Source organism: Haliotis rufescens, unplaced genomic scaffold (genome assembly GCF_023055435.1).
Source record: "Haliotis rufescens isolate VD_foot unplaced genomic scaffold, xgHalRufe1.0.p SCAF_37, whole genome shotgun sequence".
In the NCBI taxonomy this organism is placed as follows: domain Eukaryota; kingdom Metazoa; phylum Mollusca; class Gastropoda; order Lepetellida; family Haliotidae; genus Haliotis; species Haliotis rufescens.
Window position 1 is genome coordinate 3,010,974 of NW_025964079.1, and position 17,721 is coordinate 3,028,694.

Genomic DNA, 17,721 nt, shown 5'->3' on the forward strand with positions numbered 1-17,721 from the left:
TTCCTGCGATCTTCATCTTCATCTAGAACATTGACAAGGAACATGTATTGCAAATTTAAATAAGTTGCATCCATAAATAAGATCATGTGTTTAAATCAAGAAACAGACTGGCCTTCGTTAAATTTACAATACTGTTGTGTCATATCAGGATAGCATAACATTACATTTTTCCTTCCACAAAATTCTGATTGCAAAGGAAAGCAATAAATAAGTGTCTGGAAGTGTGTGGTTGTATTCACCTTCTTCATCTTCTTCATCTTCCTCATCTTCTTCGTCTTCCTCGTCTTCTTCGTCTTCCTCATCTTCGTCGTCTTCACGTTTCCTGCGATCGTCATCTTCATCTGGAACATTGACAAGGAACATGTATTGCAAATGTGAAAAAGTTGCATCCATATATAAGATCATGTGTTTAAATCAAGGAACAGAACTGGCCTTCGTTATATTTACAATACTGTTGGGTCATATCAGGATAGCATAATATTACATTCTTCCTTGGGAAGTTAGAAATTTGTGAACAATGCCACAAAATTCTGACTGCAAAGGAAAGCAATAAATAAGTGTCTGGAAGTGTGTGGTTATATTAACCTTCTTCATCTTCCTCATCTTCTTCGTCTTCCTCATCTTCTTCGTCTTCCTCATCTTCGTCTTCTTCATGTTTTCTGCAATCTTCATCTTCATCTGGAACATTGACAAGGAACATGTATTGCAAATTTAAATAAGTTGCATCCATAAATAAGATCATGTGTTTAAATCAAGAAACAGACTGGCCTTCGTTAAATTTACAATACTGTTGTGTCATATCAGGATAGCATAACATTACATTTTTCCTTCCACAAAATTCTGATTGCAAAGGAAAGCAATACATAAGTGTCTGGAAGTGTGTGGTTGTATTCACCTTCTTCATCTTCTTCATCTTCCTCATCTTCTTCGTCTTCCTCGTCTTCTTCGTCTTCCTCATCTTCGTCGTCTTCACGTTTCCTGCGATCGTCATCTTCATCTGGAACATTGACAAGGAACATGTATTGCAAATGTGAAAAAGTTGCATCCATATATAAGATCATGTGTTTAAATCAAGGAACAGAACTGGCCTTCGTTATATTTACAATACTGTTGGGTCATATCAGGATAGCATAATATTACATTCTTCCTTGGGAAGTTAGAAATTTGTGAACAATGCCACAAAATTCTGACTGCAAAGGAAAGCAATAAATAAGTGTCTGGAAGTGTGTGGTTATATTAACCTTCTTCATCTTCCTCATCTTCTTCGTCTTCCTCATCTTCTTCGTCTTCCTCATCTTCGTCTTCTTCATGTTTTCTGCAATCTTCATCTTCATCTGGAACATTGACAAGGAACATGTATTGCAAATTTAAATAAGTTGCATCCATAAATAAGATCATGTGTTTAAATCAAGAAACAGACTGGCCTTCGTTAAATTTACAATACTGTTGTGTCATATCAGGATAGCATAACATTACATTTTTCCTTCCACAAAATTCTGATTGCAAAGGAAAGCAATAAATAAGTGTCTGGAAGTGTGTGGTTGTATTAACCTTCTTCATCTTCTTCATCTTCCTCATCTTCTTCGTCTTCCTCGTCTTCTTCGTCTTCCTCATCTTCGTCGTCTTCACGTTTCCTGCGATCGTCATCTTCATCTGGAACATTGACAAGGAACATGTATTGCAAATGTGAAAAAGTTGCATCCATATATAAGATCATGTGTTTAAATCAAGGAACAGAACTGGCCTTCGTTATATTTACAATACTGTTGGGTCATATCAGGATAGCATAATATTACATTCTTCCTTGGGAAGTTAGAAATTTGTGAACAATGCCACAAAATTCTGACTGCAAAGGAAAGCAATAAATAAGTGTCTGGAAGTGTGTGGTTATATTAACCTTCTTCATCTTCTTCATCTTCCTCATCTTCTTCGTCTTCCTCATCTTCTTCTTCTTCCTCATCTTCGTCTTCTTCATGTTTTCTGCAACCTTCATCTTCATCTGGAACATTGACAAGGAACATGTATTGCAAATTTAAATAAGTTGCATCTATAAATAAGATCATGTGTTTAAACCAAGGAACAGACTGGCCTTCGATATATTTACAATACTGTTGTGTCATATCAGGATAGCATAACATTACATTCTTCCTTCCACAAAATTCTGATTGCAAAGGAAAGCAATAAATAAGTGTCTGGAAGTGTGTGGTTGTATTAACCTTCTTCATCTTCCTCATCTTCTTCGTCTTCCTCATCTTCTTCGTCTTCCTCATCTTCGTCGTGTTCACGTTTCCTGCGATCTTCATCTTCATCTAGAACATTGACAAGGAACATGTATTGCAAATTTAAATAAGTTGCATCCATAAATAAGATCATGTGTTTAAATCAAGAAACAGACTGGCCTTCGTTAAATTTACAATACTGTTGTGTCATATCAGGATAGCATAACATTACATTTTTCCTTACACAAAATTCTGATTGCAAAGGAAAGCAATAAATAAGTGTCTGGAAGTGTGTGGTTGTATTCACCTTCTTCATCTTCTTCATCTTCCTCATCTTCTTCGTCTTCCTCGTCTTCTTCGTCTTCCTCATCTTCGTCGTCTTCACGTTTCCTGCGATCGTCATCTTCATCTGGAACATTGACAAGGAACATGTATTGCAAATGTGAAAAAGTTGCATCCATATATAAGATCATGTGTTTAAATCAAGGAACAGAACTGGCCTTCGTTATATTTACAATACTGTTGGGTCATATCAGGATAGCATAATATTACATTCTTCCTTGGGAAGTTAGAAATTTGTGAACAATGCCACAAAATTCTGACTGCAAAGGAAAGCAATAAATAAGTGTCTGGAAGTGTGTGGTTATATTAACCTTCTTCATCTTCTTCATCTTCCTCATCTTCTTCGTCTTCCTCATCTTCTTCGTCTTCCTCATCTTCGTCTTCTTCATGTTTTCTGCAATCTTCATCTTCATCTGGAACATTGACAAGGAACATGTATTGCAAATTTAAATAAGTTGCATCTATAAATAAGATCATGTGTTTAAATCAAGAAACAGACTGGCCTTCGTTAAATTTACAATACTGTTGTGTCATATCAGGATAGCATAACATTACATTTTTCCTTCCACAAAATTCTGATTGCAAAGGAAAGCAATAAATAAGTGTCTGGAAGTGTGTGGTTGTATTAACCTTCTTCATCTTCTTCATCTTCCTCATCTTCTTCGTCTTCCTCATCTTCTTCGTCTTCCTCATCTTCGTCGTCTTCACGTTTCCTACGATCGTCATCTTCATCTGGAACATTGACAAGGAACATGTATTGCAAATGTGAAAAAGTTGCATCCATATATAAGATCATGTGTTTAAATGAAGGAACAGAACTGGCCTTCGTTATATTTACAATACTGTTGGGTCATATCAGGATAGCATAATATTACATTCTTCCTTGGGAAGTTAGAAATTTGTGAACAATGCCACAAAATTCTGACTGCAAAGGAAAGCAATAAATAAGTGTATGGAAGTGTGTGGTTATATTAACCTTCTTCATCTTCTTCATCTTCCTCATCTTCTTCGTCTTCCTCATCTTCTTCGTCTTCCTCATCTTCGTCTTCTTCATGTTTTCTGCAATCTTCATCTTCATCTGGAACATTGACAAGGAACATGTATTGCAAATTTAAATAAGTTGCATCTATAAATAAGATCATGTGTTTAAATCAAGAAACAGACTGGCCTTCGTTAAATTTACAATACTGTTGTGTCATATCAGGATAGCATAACATTACATTTTTCCTTCCACAAAATTCTGATTGCAAAGGAAAGCAATAAATAAGTGTCTGGAAGTGTGTGGTTGTATTAACCTTCTTCATCTTCCTCATCTTCTTCGTCTTCCTCATCTTCTTCGTCTTCCTCATCTTCGTCGTCTTCACGTTTCCTGCGATCTTCATCTTCATCTAGAACATTGACAAGGAACATGTATTGCAAATTTAAATAAGTTGCATCCATAAATAAGATCATGTGTTTAAATCAAGAAACAGACTGGCCTTCGTTAAATTTACAATACTGTTGTGTCATATCAGGATAGCATAACATTACATTTTTCCTTCCACAAAATTCTGATTGCAAAGGAAAGCAATAAATAAGTGTCTGGAAGTGTGTGGTTGTATTAACCTTCTTCATCTTCTTCATCTTCCTCATCTTCTTCGTCTTCCTCGTCTTCTTCGTCTTCCTCATCTTCGTCGTCTTCACGTTTCCTGCGATCGTCATCTTCATCTGGAACATTGACAAGGAACATGTATTGCAAATGTGAAAAAGTTGCATCCATATATAAGATCATGTGTTCAAATCAAGGAACAGAACTGGCCTTCGTTATATTTACAATACTGTTGGGTCATATCAGGATAGCATAATATTACATTCTTCCTTGGGAAGTTAGAAATTTGTGAACAATGCCACAAAATTCTGACTGCAAAGGAAAGCAATAAATAAGTGTCTGGAAGTGTGTGGTTATATTAACCTTCTTCATCTTCTTCATCTTCCTCATCTTCTTCGTCTTCCTCATCTTCTTCGTCTTCCTCATCTTCGTCTTCTTCATGTTTTCTGCAATCTTCATCTTCATCTGGAACATTGACAAGGAACATGTATTGCAAATTTAAATAAGTTGCATCTATAAATAAGATCATGTGTTTAAATCAAGAAACAGACTGGCCTTCGTTAAATTTACAATACTGTTGTGTCATATCAGGATAGCATAACATTACATTTTTCCTTCCACAAAATTCTGATTGCAAAGGAAAGCAATAAATAAGTGTCTGGAAGTGTGTGGTTGTATTAACCTTCTTCATCTTCTTCATCTTCCTCATCTTCTTCGTCTTCCTCATCTTCTTCGTCTTCCTCATCTTCGTCGTCTTCACGTTTCCTACGATCGTCATCTTCATCTGGAACATTGACAAGGAACATGTATTGCAAATGTGAAAAAGTTGCATCCATATATAAGATCATGTGTTTAAATGAAGGAACAGAACTGGCCTTCGTTATATTTACAATACTGTTGGGTCATATCAGGATAGCATAATATTACATTCTTCCTTGGGAAGTTAGAAATTTGTGAACAATGCCACAAAATTCTGACTGCAAAGGAAAGCAATAAATAAGTGTATGGAAGTGTGTGGTTATATTAACCTTCTTCATCTTCTTCATCTTCCTCATCTTCTTCGTCTTCCTCATCTTCGTCGTCTTCACGTTTCCTGCGATCGTCATCTTCATCTGGAACATTGACAAGGAACATGTATTGCAAATGTGAAAAAGTTGCATCCATATATAAGATCATGTGTTTAAATCAAGGAACAGAACTGGCCTTCGTTATATTTACAATACTGTTGGGTCATATCAGGATAGCATAATATTACATTCTTCCTTGGGAAGTTAGAAATTTGTGAACAATGCCACAAAATTCTGATTGCAAAGGAAAGCAATAAATAAGTGTCTGGAAGTGTGTGGTTATATTAACCTTCTTCATCTTCTTCATCTTCCTCATCTTCTTCGTCTTCCTCATCTTCTTCGTCTTCCTCATCTTCGTCTTCTTCATGTTTTCTGCAATCTTCATCTTCATCTGGAACATTGACAAGGAACATGTATTGCAAATTTAAATAAGTTGCATCTATAAATAAGATCATGTGTTTAAATCAAGAAACAGACTGGCCTTCGTTAAATTTACAATACTGTTGTGTCATATCAGGATAGCATAACATTACATTTTTCCTTACACAAAATTCTGATTGCAAAGGAAAGCAATAAATAAGTGTCTGGAAGTGTGTGGTTGTATTAACCTTCTTCATCTTCTTCATCTTCCTCATCTTCTTCGTCTTCCTCATCTTCTTCGTCTTCCTCATCTTCGTCGTCTTCACGTTTCCTGCGATCTTCATCTTCATCTGGAACATTGACAAGGAACATGTATTGCAACTGTGAAAAAGTTGCATCCATACATGTATATAAGATCATGTGTTTAAATGAAGGAACAGAACTGGCCTTCGTTATATTTACAATACTGTTGGGTCATATCAGGATAGCATAATATTACATTCTTCCTTGGGAAGTTAGAAATTTGTGAACAATGCCACAAAATTCTGATTGCAAAGGAAAGCAATAAATAAGTGTCTGGAAGTGTGTGGTTATATTAACCTTCTTCATCTTCTTCATCTTCCTCATCTTCTTCGTCTTCCTCATCTTCTTCGTCTTCCTCATCTTCGTCGTGTTCACGTTTCCTGCGATCTTCATCTTCATCTAGAACATTGACAAGGAACATGTATTGCAAATTTAAATAAGTTGCATCCATAAATAAGATCATGTGTTTAAATGAAGAAACAGACTGGCCTTCGTTAAATTTACAATACTGTTGTGTCATATCAGGATAGCATAACATTACATTTTTCCTTACACAAAATTCTGATTGCAAAGGAAAGCAATAAATAAGTGTCTGGAAGTGTGTGGTTGTATTAACCTTCTTCATCTTCTTCATCTTCCTCATCTTCTTCATCTTCCTCATCTTCTTCGTCTTCCTCATCTTCGTCGTCTTCACGTTTCCTGCGATCGTCATCTTCATCTGGAACATTGACAAGGAACATGTATTGCAAATGTGAAAAAGTTGCATCCATATATAAGATCATGTGTTTAAATGAAGAAACAGACTGGCCTTCGTTAAATTTACAATACTGTTGTGTCATATCAGGATAGCATAACATTACATTTTTCCTTACACAAAATTCTGATTGCAAAGGAAAGCAATAAATAAGTGTCTGGAAGTGTGTGGTTGTATTAACCTTCTTCATCTTCTTCATCTTCCTCATCTTCTTCGTCTTCCTCATCTTCGTCGTCTTCACGTTTCCTGCGATCGTCATCTTCATCTGGAACATTGACAAGGAACATGTATTGCAAATGTGAAAAAGTTGCATCCATATATAAGATCATGTGTTTAAATGAAGGAACAGAACTGGCCTTCGTTATATTTACAATACTGTTGGGTCATATCAGGATAGCATAATATTACATTCTTCCTTGGGAAGTTAGAAATTTGTGAACAATGCCACAAAATTCTGATTGCAAAGGAAAGCAATAAATAAGTGTCTGGAAGTGTGTGGTTATATTAACCTTCTTCATCTTCTTCATCTTCCTCATCTTCTTCGTCTTCCTCATCTTCTTCGTCTTCCTCATCTTCGTCGTGTTCACGTTTCCTGCGATCTTCATCTTCATCTAGAACATTGACAAGGAACATGTATTGCAAATTTAAATAAGTTGCATCCATAAATAAGATCATGTGTTTAAATCAAGAAACAGACTGGCCTTCGTTAAATTTACAATACTGTTGTGTCATATCAGGATAGCATAATATTACATTTTTCCTTACACAAAATTCTGATTGCAAAGGAAAGCAATAAATAAGTGTCTGGAAGTGTGTGGTTGTATTAACCTTCTTCATCTTCTTCATCTTCCTCATCTTCTTCGTCTTCCTCATCTTCTTCGTCTTCCTCATCTTCGTCGTCTTCACGTTTCCTGCGATCGTCATCTTCATCTGGAACATTGACAAGGAACATGTATTGCAAATGTGAAAAAGTTGCATCCATATATAAGATCATGTGTTTAAATGAAGGAACAGAACTGGCCTTCGTTATATTTACAATACTGTTGGGTCATATCAGGATAGCATAATATTACATTCTTCCTTGGGAAGTTAGAAATTTGTGAACAATGCCACAAAATTCTGATTGCAAAGGAAAGCAATAAATAAGTGTCTGGAAGTGTGTGGTTATATTAACCTTCTTCATCTTCTTCATCTTCCTCATCTTCTTCGTCTTCCTCATCTTCTTCGTCTTCCTCATCTTCGTCTTCTTCATGTTTTCTGCAATCTTCATCTTCATCTGGAACATTGACAAGGAACATGTATTGCAAATTTAAATAAGTTGCATCTATAAATAAGATCATGTGTTTAAATCAAGAAACAGACTGGCCTTCGTTAAATTTACAATACTGTTGTGTCATATCAGGATAGCATAACATTACATTTTTCCTTCCACAAAATTCTGATTGCAAAGGAAAGCAATAAATAAGTGTCTGGAAGTGTGTGGTTGTATTAACCTTCTTCATCTTCTTCATCTTCCTCATCTTCTTCGTCTTCCTCATCTTCTTTGTCTTCCTCATCTTCGTCGTCTTCACGTTTTCTGCGATCTTCATCTTCATCTGGAACATTGACAAGGAACATGTATTGCAAATGTGAAAAAGTTGCATCCATATATAAGATCATGTGTTTAAATCAAGGAACAGAACTGGCCTTCGTTATATTTACAATACTGTTGGGTCATATCAGGATAGCATAATATTACATTCTTCCTTGGGAAGTTAGAAATTTGTGAACAATGCCACAAAATTCTGATTGCAAAGGAAAGCAATAAATAAGTGTCTGGAAGTGTGTGGTTATATTAACCTTCTTCATCTTCTTCATCTTCCTCATCTTCTTCGTCTTCCTCATCTTCTTCGTCTTCCTCATCTTCGTCTTCTTCATGTTTTCTGCAATCTTCATCTTCATCTGGAACATTGACAAGGAACATGTATTGCAAATTTAAATAAGTTGCATCTATAAATAAGATCATGTGTTTAAATCAAGACACAGACTGGCCTTCGTTAAATTTACAATACTGTTGTGTCATATCAGGATAGCATAACATTACATTTTTCCTTACACAAAATTCTGATTGCAAAGGAAAGCAATAAATAAGTGTCTGGAAGTGTGTGGTTGTATTAACCTTCTTCATCTTCTTCATCTTCCTCATCTTCTTCGTCTTCCTCATCTTCTTCGTCTTCCTCATCTTCGTCGTCTTCACGTTTCCTGCGATCTTCATCTTCATCTGGAACATTGACAAGGAACATGTATTGCAAATGTGAAAAAGTTGCATCCATATATAAGATCATGTGTTTAAATCAAGGAACAGAACTGGCCTTCGTTATATTTACAATACTGTTGGGTCATATCAGGATAGCATAATATTACATTCTTCCTTGGGAAGTTAGAAATTTGTGAACAATGCCACAAAATTCTGATTGCAAAGGAAAACAATAAATAAGTGTCTGGAAGTGTGTGGTTATATTAACCTTCTTCATCTTCTTCATCTTCCTCATCTTCTTCGTCTTCCTCATCTTCTTCGTCTTCCTCATCTTCGTCGTGTTCACGTTTCCTGCGATCTTCATCTTCATCTGGAACATTGACAAGGAACATGTATTGCAAATGTGAAAAAGTTGCATCCATATATAAGATCATGTGTTTAAATCAAGGAACAGAACTGGCCTTCGTTATATTTACAATACTGTTGTGTCATATCAGGATAGCATAATATTACATTCTTCTTTGAAAAGTTAGAAATTTGTCAATAATGCCACAAAATTCTGATTGCAAAGGAAAGCAATAAATAAGTGTCTGGAAGTGTCTGGTTGTATTACCTTCTTCATCTTCTTCATCTTCCTCATCTTCTTCGTCTTCCTCATCTTCTTCGTCTTCCTCGTCTTCTTCATCTTCCTCATCTTCGTCTTCGTCACGTTTTCTGCGATCTTCATCTTCATCTGGAACATTGACAAGGATCATGTATTGCAAATGTGAAAAAGTTGCATCCATATATAAGATCATGTGTTTAAATCAAGGAACAGAACTGGCCTTCGTTAAATTATCAATACTGTTGTGTCATATCAGGATAGCATAACATTACATTTTTCTTTCCACAAAATTCTGATTGCAAAGGAAAGCAATAAATAAGTGTCTGGAAGTGTGTGGTTGTATTAACCTTCTTCATCTTCTTCATCTTCCTCATCTTCTTCGTCTTCCTCATCTTCTTCGTCTTCCTCATCTTCGTCGTCTTCACGTTTCCTGCGATCGTCATCTTCATCTGGAACATTGACAAGGAACATGTATTGCAAATGTGAAAAAGTTGCATCCATATATAAGATCATGTGTTTAAATCAAGGAACAGAACTGGCCTTCGTTATATTTACAATACTGTTGTGTCATATCAGGATAGCATAATATTACATTCTTCTTTGAAAAGTTAGAAATTTGTCAATAATGCCACAAAATTCTGATTGCAAAGGAAAGCAATAAATAAGTGTCTGGAAGTGTCTGGTTGTATTACCTTCTTCATCTTCTTCATCTTCCTCATCTTCTTCGTCTTCCTCATCTTCTTCGTCTTCCTCGTCTTCTTCATCTTCCTCATCTTCGTCTTCGTCACGTTTTCTGCGATCTTCATCTTCATCTGGAACATTGACAAGGATCATGTATTGCAAATGTGAAAAAGTTGCATCCATATATAAGATCATGTGTTTAAATCAAGGAACAGAACTGGCCTTCGTTAAATTATCAATACTGTTGTGTCATATCAGGATAGCATAACATTACATTTTTCTTTCCACAAAATTCTGATTGCAAAGGAAAGCAATAAATAAGTGTCTGGAAGTGTGTGGTTGTATTGACCTTCTTCATCTTCTTCATCTTCTTCGTCTTCCTCATCTTCGTCTTCTTCGCGTTTTCTGCGATCGTCATGTTCATCTGGAACATTGACAAGGAAGATGTATTGTAAATGTGAAAAAGTTCCATTCATATATAAGATCATGTGTTTAAATCAAGGAACAGAACTGGCCTTCGTTAAATTTACAATACTGTTGGGTCATATCAGGATAGGATAATATTACATTCTTCCTTGAAAAGTTAGAAATTTGTGAATAATGCCACAAAATTCTGATTGCAAAGGAAAGCAATAAATAAGTGTCTGGAAGTGTGTGGTTGTATTAACCTTCTTCATCTTCTTCATCTTCCTCATCTTCTTCATCTTCCTCATCTTCTTCGTCTTCCTCATCTTCTTCGTCTTCCTCATCTTCGTCGTGTTCACGTTTCCTGCGATCTTCATCTTCATCTGGAACATTGACAAGGAACATGTATTGCAAATGTGAAAAAGTTGCATCCATATATAAGATCATGTGTTTAAATCAAGGAACAGAACTGGCCTTCGTTATATTTACAATACTGTTGGGTCATATCAGGATAGCATAATATTACATTCTTCCTTCCACAAAATTCTGATTGCAAAGGAAAGCAATAAATAAGTGTCTGGAAGTGTGTGGTTGTATTGACCTTCTTCATCTTCTTCATCTTCCTCATCTTCTTCGTCTTCCTCATCTTCTTCGTCTTCCTCATCTTCTTCGTCTTCCTCGTCTTCTTCGTCTTCCTCACGTTTTCTGCGATCTTCATCTTCATCTGGAACATTGACAAGGAACATGTATTGCAAATGTGAAAAACTTCCATTCTTAATAAGATCATGTGTTTAAATCAAGGAACAGACCTGGCCTTCGTTAAATTTACAATACTGTTGTGTCATATCAGGATAGCATAATATTACATTCTTACTTGAAAAGTTAGAAATTTGTGAACAATGCCACAAAATTCTGATTGCAAAGGAAAGCAATAAATAAGTGTCTGGAAGAGTGTGGTTGTATTAACCTTCTTCATCTTCTTCATCTTCTTCGTCTTCTTCGTCTTCCTCGTCTTCTTCGTCTTCCTCATCTTCGTCTTCTTCACGTTTTCTGCGATCTTCATCTTCATCTGGAACATTGACAAGGGTCATGTATTGCAAATGTGAAAAAGTTGCATCCATATATAAGATCATGTGTTTAAATGAAGGAACAGAACTGGCCTTCGTTATATTTACCATACTGTTGTGTCATATCAGAATGGGATAATATTACATTGTTCCTTGAAAAGTTAGAAATTTGTGAACAATGCCACAACATTCTGATTGCAAAGGAAAACAATAAATAAGTGTCTGGAAGTGTGTGGTTGTATTAACCTTCTTCATCTTCCTCGTCATCTTCGTCTTCCTCACGTTTTCGTCGTTCTTCGTCTTCATCTTCTTCTTCTTTTAGAACTTTAATCAGAAAATTGTTTTGCAAATTTGAAGACATTGCATTTATAACATCATGTGTCTAAATCACAGTACATAACTGGCCTCCCTAACTACAGAGTATAAATGAATATATACACATATCCTGTCTTCTTGCAGTTGAATTTCTTGAAATGATCATGACGAAGGAAAACAATTGTAAATTTGGAGGATTTATAACCGTCTTCGTCTTTATCTTTGTTCAAAACAATTTTGGGAAAAGTGAGTAATAAATACTAAGAAATCCATTTAGCTTTACATGAGGAAGATTACTGACCAGACTAATATCTGCAAGAATACAGTTTCATATAAAAGATAAAAAATATCCTTTTGACCACCAGTTGGAATTTCTTTGGAATGACAGAAATTCCGATTCTGTAAGGAAACAATAAATAACTACATGGAAGTATGCGTTAGTAATATCAACCTTTTTCGTCTTCGTCTACTTCTTCTTCTTCATCTTCTTCGTCTTCCCCATCTTCGTCTTCTTCTTCTTCTTCTAAAACAATGAAACGGAAAACGTATTGCAAATCTGAAGAAGTTGCATCATACGTTTAAATCAAACAACAGGACCGGCCTTTGATATATCTGCACACCAACAGTGCCATATCGCGACATTATCTATCCTTTCTCCCACATCTTTGTCTTCATCTATGAGTGTTTGAAAATTGTCGATCTTAATACATCACAAACAAACAGTGCTGTATCAAGGAAAAATGTATCATAACAAACGTTTATGGAAGTCTAAGGAAACTGCGTTCTGAAACACTATTTCTAAAAGCAAGAAAAGAAACAGCTTTTTTAGACACTGTTTGCACTTCCATGTTTTGGTGTTATTTAGCAAATCAATAAGTTTCTAGAGTATATGTGTATGTATCCTCCTGGCATTGTCGTTGGGTCGCTAACATCAAATGCGTGCTATGTATATTGACCTTAATGCCATATTATTGCTCGTTTTTTCCATAATGATTTCTGTCCAGGTCATGATAAAACACTGATTACAGAGTGCATATTATCCAATGGCATGCAAATACAAAGTAGTTCTTACCAAGCATTTTGATATCTCGGTCTACCTCACCATCTAAAACAAAACAGTTATAATTCAACTGAAATCATAGCATGGGAGATACTTGTACAAAACGTCAACGCCATAATAATCGATTATGTGCTGATACATTTTAGGCAAAAGGAAAAATAGTAGTGATAATATTATTCTCCTGACTCACAAAAGTCACTCGAATTTCCCATGGATTCAGATTAAACAATGCATGACTAGACAAACGAAACAAAAGATTTAATATTAACCGTCTGCCTGTTGTATTACGGATCACATCATAATGAAGCGACACCTATTGACTGACTTCAATATTTCTCACCTTACATACTAATATATATATCGCAAGTTCCAAAGGTTTATCTCAATTCTTAACATAATCAAGGAAGGAGACTTTTTGCATTCATGGAAAGTATTTGAGACAACTAGAACTTATAGCGTGGGGATGCTCAAACCTCAAATGATTTGCTTGAAATCTTGCAATCTCAGAAGAGAACCAACTTCAATCAATTCTTTCAAAATAGTTCATGTTTCCACAATGTAAAACACTTTCGAACGCGAGAAGGTTAAGGAAAACCTCACGTACCTGTCGTCAAAGGTTGAGGACAATTTGTTAAAAATACCAGCAATTGTCATCTGATGTTTACTGAGAAAACAATTTATGAAACTGCTGGACATCCTCATAAATGACAACAGTGTGTAACCTCGGGAAAGGACATGGGTAAGAAGTAACCATTCCAATGGGCACTAATTGTGTTCCCCTTCTTGTTGATCTGTTCCTTTATGCATATGAATAGTGAGTGAGTGAGTTAATATTTAACGTCACATCGGCAATATTTCAGCCATATCGTGACGAGAAGTACATTAATAATACATAAATGTATACAATATAAAAAGCTGTCAACGAAGGACAGTACAATAACTAGAATATCACAGAATCTATTTAAAACTAGTTGAGAATATATAAAAGTCATAAGTATCAGAGAACACAATATAAAAATGGGCTAGAGATCGCCAGCAACTGAAGATAGATCACCATGCTAGGATCCATGGGGACTTACAGAACCTTTGCTTCCTGCATGGACCCCGTCAGGATTTATATCATCCCTTCAGTCACTGGCGACAGTGTACTAATTAAGCCAAACATTAAAATGACGAATATTCTACGTTTAAAAACCTGGCATGCAGAAAAATACTTTGAATGATATTGGACTTAAATACCCTCTTAGGGGGACAATAATTTATGCATATGAATAGGAATTTCAAAATCAAACCAAGGAAATTTGGCCAAAAATTGTGACAAAAAGCGTCCAATAACAGTCAAATTGCCTCTTCCCTTGCACTGATTTATCCTCCTGATCTGGTAATACAAGTTTGATTTATGCGATTCGGAGATTCAGAGTGACAACAAATTTACCACAAGGCTGAATGACAAGAGGGATGACAAGAGGGATAACCTTTTGGTGCCTACATTTCACAAATGTTGAGCTACATTATCGTCTACAAAGATTAAAAAGAACCCATCATAATACTATTGCTCAATAATTTGCTTTAAGGTTGAAACATTCAAGGCCTTTGCAAAGTTTTTAAAACGTTTTATGTTTATGTGGATGACATGTCCTTATGCGACACACCAATAACCATTATGATGTCCAATGCGGTTCCCTTTTTGACTTGAACTATATGTTCCCTTGTTTTAGGTGAACACTTGCCTTGCTTTGCATATGTTTGTGATGGGAACCACCAGTGGGGTGGGGTATGTTCACCTTTTCGAGAACACCCAGTATCAACACTATGGTATTGTGGTTCCTATACACATGATTAAGAATAGTCGGAGTGGTACAATGGTTTTTGCTTTTAGCAGTGATTTCTCATGATTATGGAAAGGGTTCTTGTCGCTTTATTTTTTCAGAATGAACATGCCTTAAGAACAAAAAATGATCAGCTTATTCCTAACTGAATGAGTGGTTTACAAAACGGAATGAATCGCCAACTTATAAGGTACTTAATGGTTCACTTGCAACTTAATGAATGGAGGGCCTTAAGAATAAAGATGTGATTGGCTTAAAGGTGCAATGATCTCTGACAATTCACAGGGTTGGTTGGTTTGTTGGTTTGTTGTTTAACGCAGCACTCAGCAATATTCCAGCGGTCTGTAAATAATCGAGTCTGGACCAGACAATCCAGTGATTAATATCATGAGCATCCATCCACGCAATTGGGATCGATGACATGCATTAACCAAGTCAGCGAACCTGACCACCCGATCCCGTTAGTCGCCTTTTACGACAAGCATAGTCGCCTTTTACGACAAGCATAGTCGCCTTTTACTGCAAGCATGGGTTGCTGAAGACCAATTCTTTCCCGGATCTTAACGGGTCCAATTCACAGAGACTCGTTGTTGCCTTTGTCTTTACCCGTTTATACCTAGCATAATTAGTCTTTTGTGGTGTTTTTAAGCCCTTCTTAATAATTTTTAGTTAATCTGTTAAATAGATGGACAGATTTTGCAGTCAATTTGTATAATTTAGACATTTTATAAATTGTCTATATAAATGAATCGATTTTTACACATTGTCAGTGACATATACATGCCTACAAACGTAGGGGCTCGTGAAAACAACGACTTAGTGATGTCTGTCTCACGTCAAAGAACTTCCTAACGATACCGTTGAGGAACAAGAATGATTCTGTTCAATGCTACAGCAAATGAATGAAAACAAAATGTCGTAATGACAACTGACCAACGTTATGTAATTTCGCAAATATATGGGTGTATTTCGACTGCTTTAGTAAACCTATACATATAAACATTTACTTTTGACAAATCCACTGTGAAATATAACAGTTTTTAATCAATCAACGTATTTTCGGTTAATCCTTTGATGGATGTCTTTTTTGTAACTCAACTGATTATTCCACACAAGCAGCGCTGTCACGTGTGTATTACACAACACACCCTTCACCCCACTTCAGACCTGGATTTATAAGCAAATCTGAGATTGAATAATTCTCTAAGAGACAAGTTATCCCAAATGTGAACCTTTGTCAGGTAATCTGAGTGGTGCTACTCCTTATTATTCCTGTAATATATTAATTTACTGAGCATCAAGTGAATGACGACAAATACACCAGCGTAACGTTACACCATGAAACATGGATGACAACAAGGGAGTAGTAATTGTAGTAATTGTTGCATTATGATTGAGACTCCCAGGACGCCCTGCCCAGTCAGACCCACCCAGGACTTTTCGGAGAATGTGTAAAATCCCTCACACTGCAGCCTCCTGCATTGCCCAGATTGTCAAAAGGACTGTTTTCCTGGCAGCAAACTCTACCCATACCAGTCAACAGATTGGGAAGTACCAAACCCAAGGCACCGACAACAATGGGGAATCGGACATGTTGGTACTTGGGATGCAAGCATGATATTTCGAAAGCGAGGGCGCGTATGTGCTATGTTTTTCCTCAATCTTGTCAATCACATTAGTGTCAAAAGGGACGGAAAATTCAATGACACAAATGATTTCATTGGATTTATCAAAAAGGACAAGATCGGGGTTTTTTTTGGCTTGATCGGGTTTGAGGGTGCATACGGACCTATTCCACAGAATTTGGTATTTATCATTTTACATGATGCTCGCTAAATATTCTGGGTCGTAACATGGTGGGCCTGTGTCAAAACCACACATATTGGGAAGACGATAATAAAATGATCGAGCCACACCATCATGTTGCTGATCTTCTCAACACACGCACATAAATTCGAAGTAATGGTTGTTCAGAAAGCCTCTACTTGAAAAACAGAGTCTTTGCAGATCTGATATGGCATTTCGTTGTTTGACACTCATTTCTGTACCGCCCCGAAGTACAGAACCATCAACCAAATCATATTGACAATGAGATTATGCCCCACATACTTGGCTCGTTTAAGAAAACTGTGGAATGGCAGTCAGATTGTCTTTATTCTGAGTCCATTTGAAAAGGTCTAATGTTTTATGAAATTCGGTTTTATCTAGACATAACTGTAACCCTTGTATTTGCTATCAACGTAATTGTACGTTAGCACAATCCTTGGATATTATCAATGAATGTAACTCACCGTCCACAGATCTTGTTTGTTGCACATGTTCATAACGTAGGGCACTATTGGCAGCCCCATAGCTGCTAGTTGCCAACACCACCAGAAGAATCTGAAGCAGCATCTTTAGTCGTCGGTGCCTTTGTCTGATGGAATTGGTGGATGCTGGCAACTTTATATATACAGTAGTGTTCAGGACATGTATACCATTCTTGCAGCAGGTGGGTCGTAAAGACGACATTATTATTCACGATTATGTTGATAAGATTACATAGATACGATACTAATAAAACTTAAATTTCATTACTAAAAAAATTAAATGCTGATCATAACACATACAGTGTGTCAACATCGACACTCGCAATTTCCTCATCTATGGCGTGAAGCCCATTTCCGGTGTCCCCTGCCGTGATATTGCAGGAATATTGCTTAAAGCGGCGTAAAACCATACTCCCTCACTCACTCTTTATCTATCATTTATTAGCAGTGTGAATTGATGCGCACTCACACTTAAATTCATCGCTCTTATCAAGCTGAATATCACATCGGGAAAATGAAATTATGCACAGATAGCTGGCTTGATATCAGTTTATATGTTCAAATATGATGACAGAGCATCAA

General features: G+C 36.3%; 1 long non-coding RNA gene across 1 annotated transcript; it reads right to left on the reverse strand.

Annotated features, from left to right (window-relative positions):
* Positions 1 to 12,422: 12,422 nt before the first annotated feature.
* Positions 12,423 to 17,235, reverse strand: LOC124144362. The gene is made up of 3 exons (XR_006862402.2): positions 17,122 to 17,235; positions 13,014 to 13,046; positions 12,423 to 12,464 (listed from the first exon to the last, which is right to left on the reverse strand). It is a non-coding gene; the product is annotated as an uncharacterized LOC124144362 (long non-coding RNA).
* Between the last annotated feature and the right edge of the window lie 486 nt (positions 17,236 to 17,721).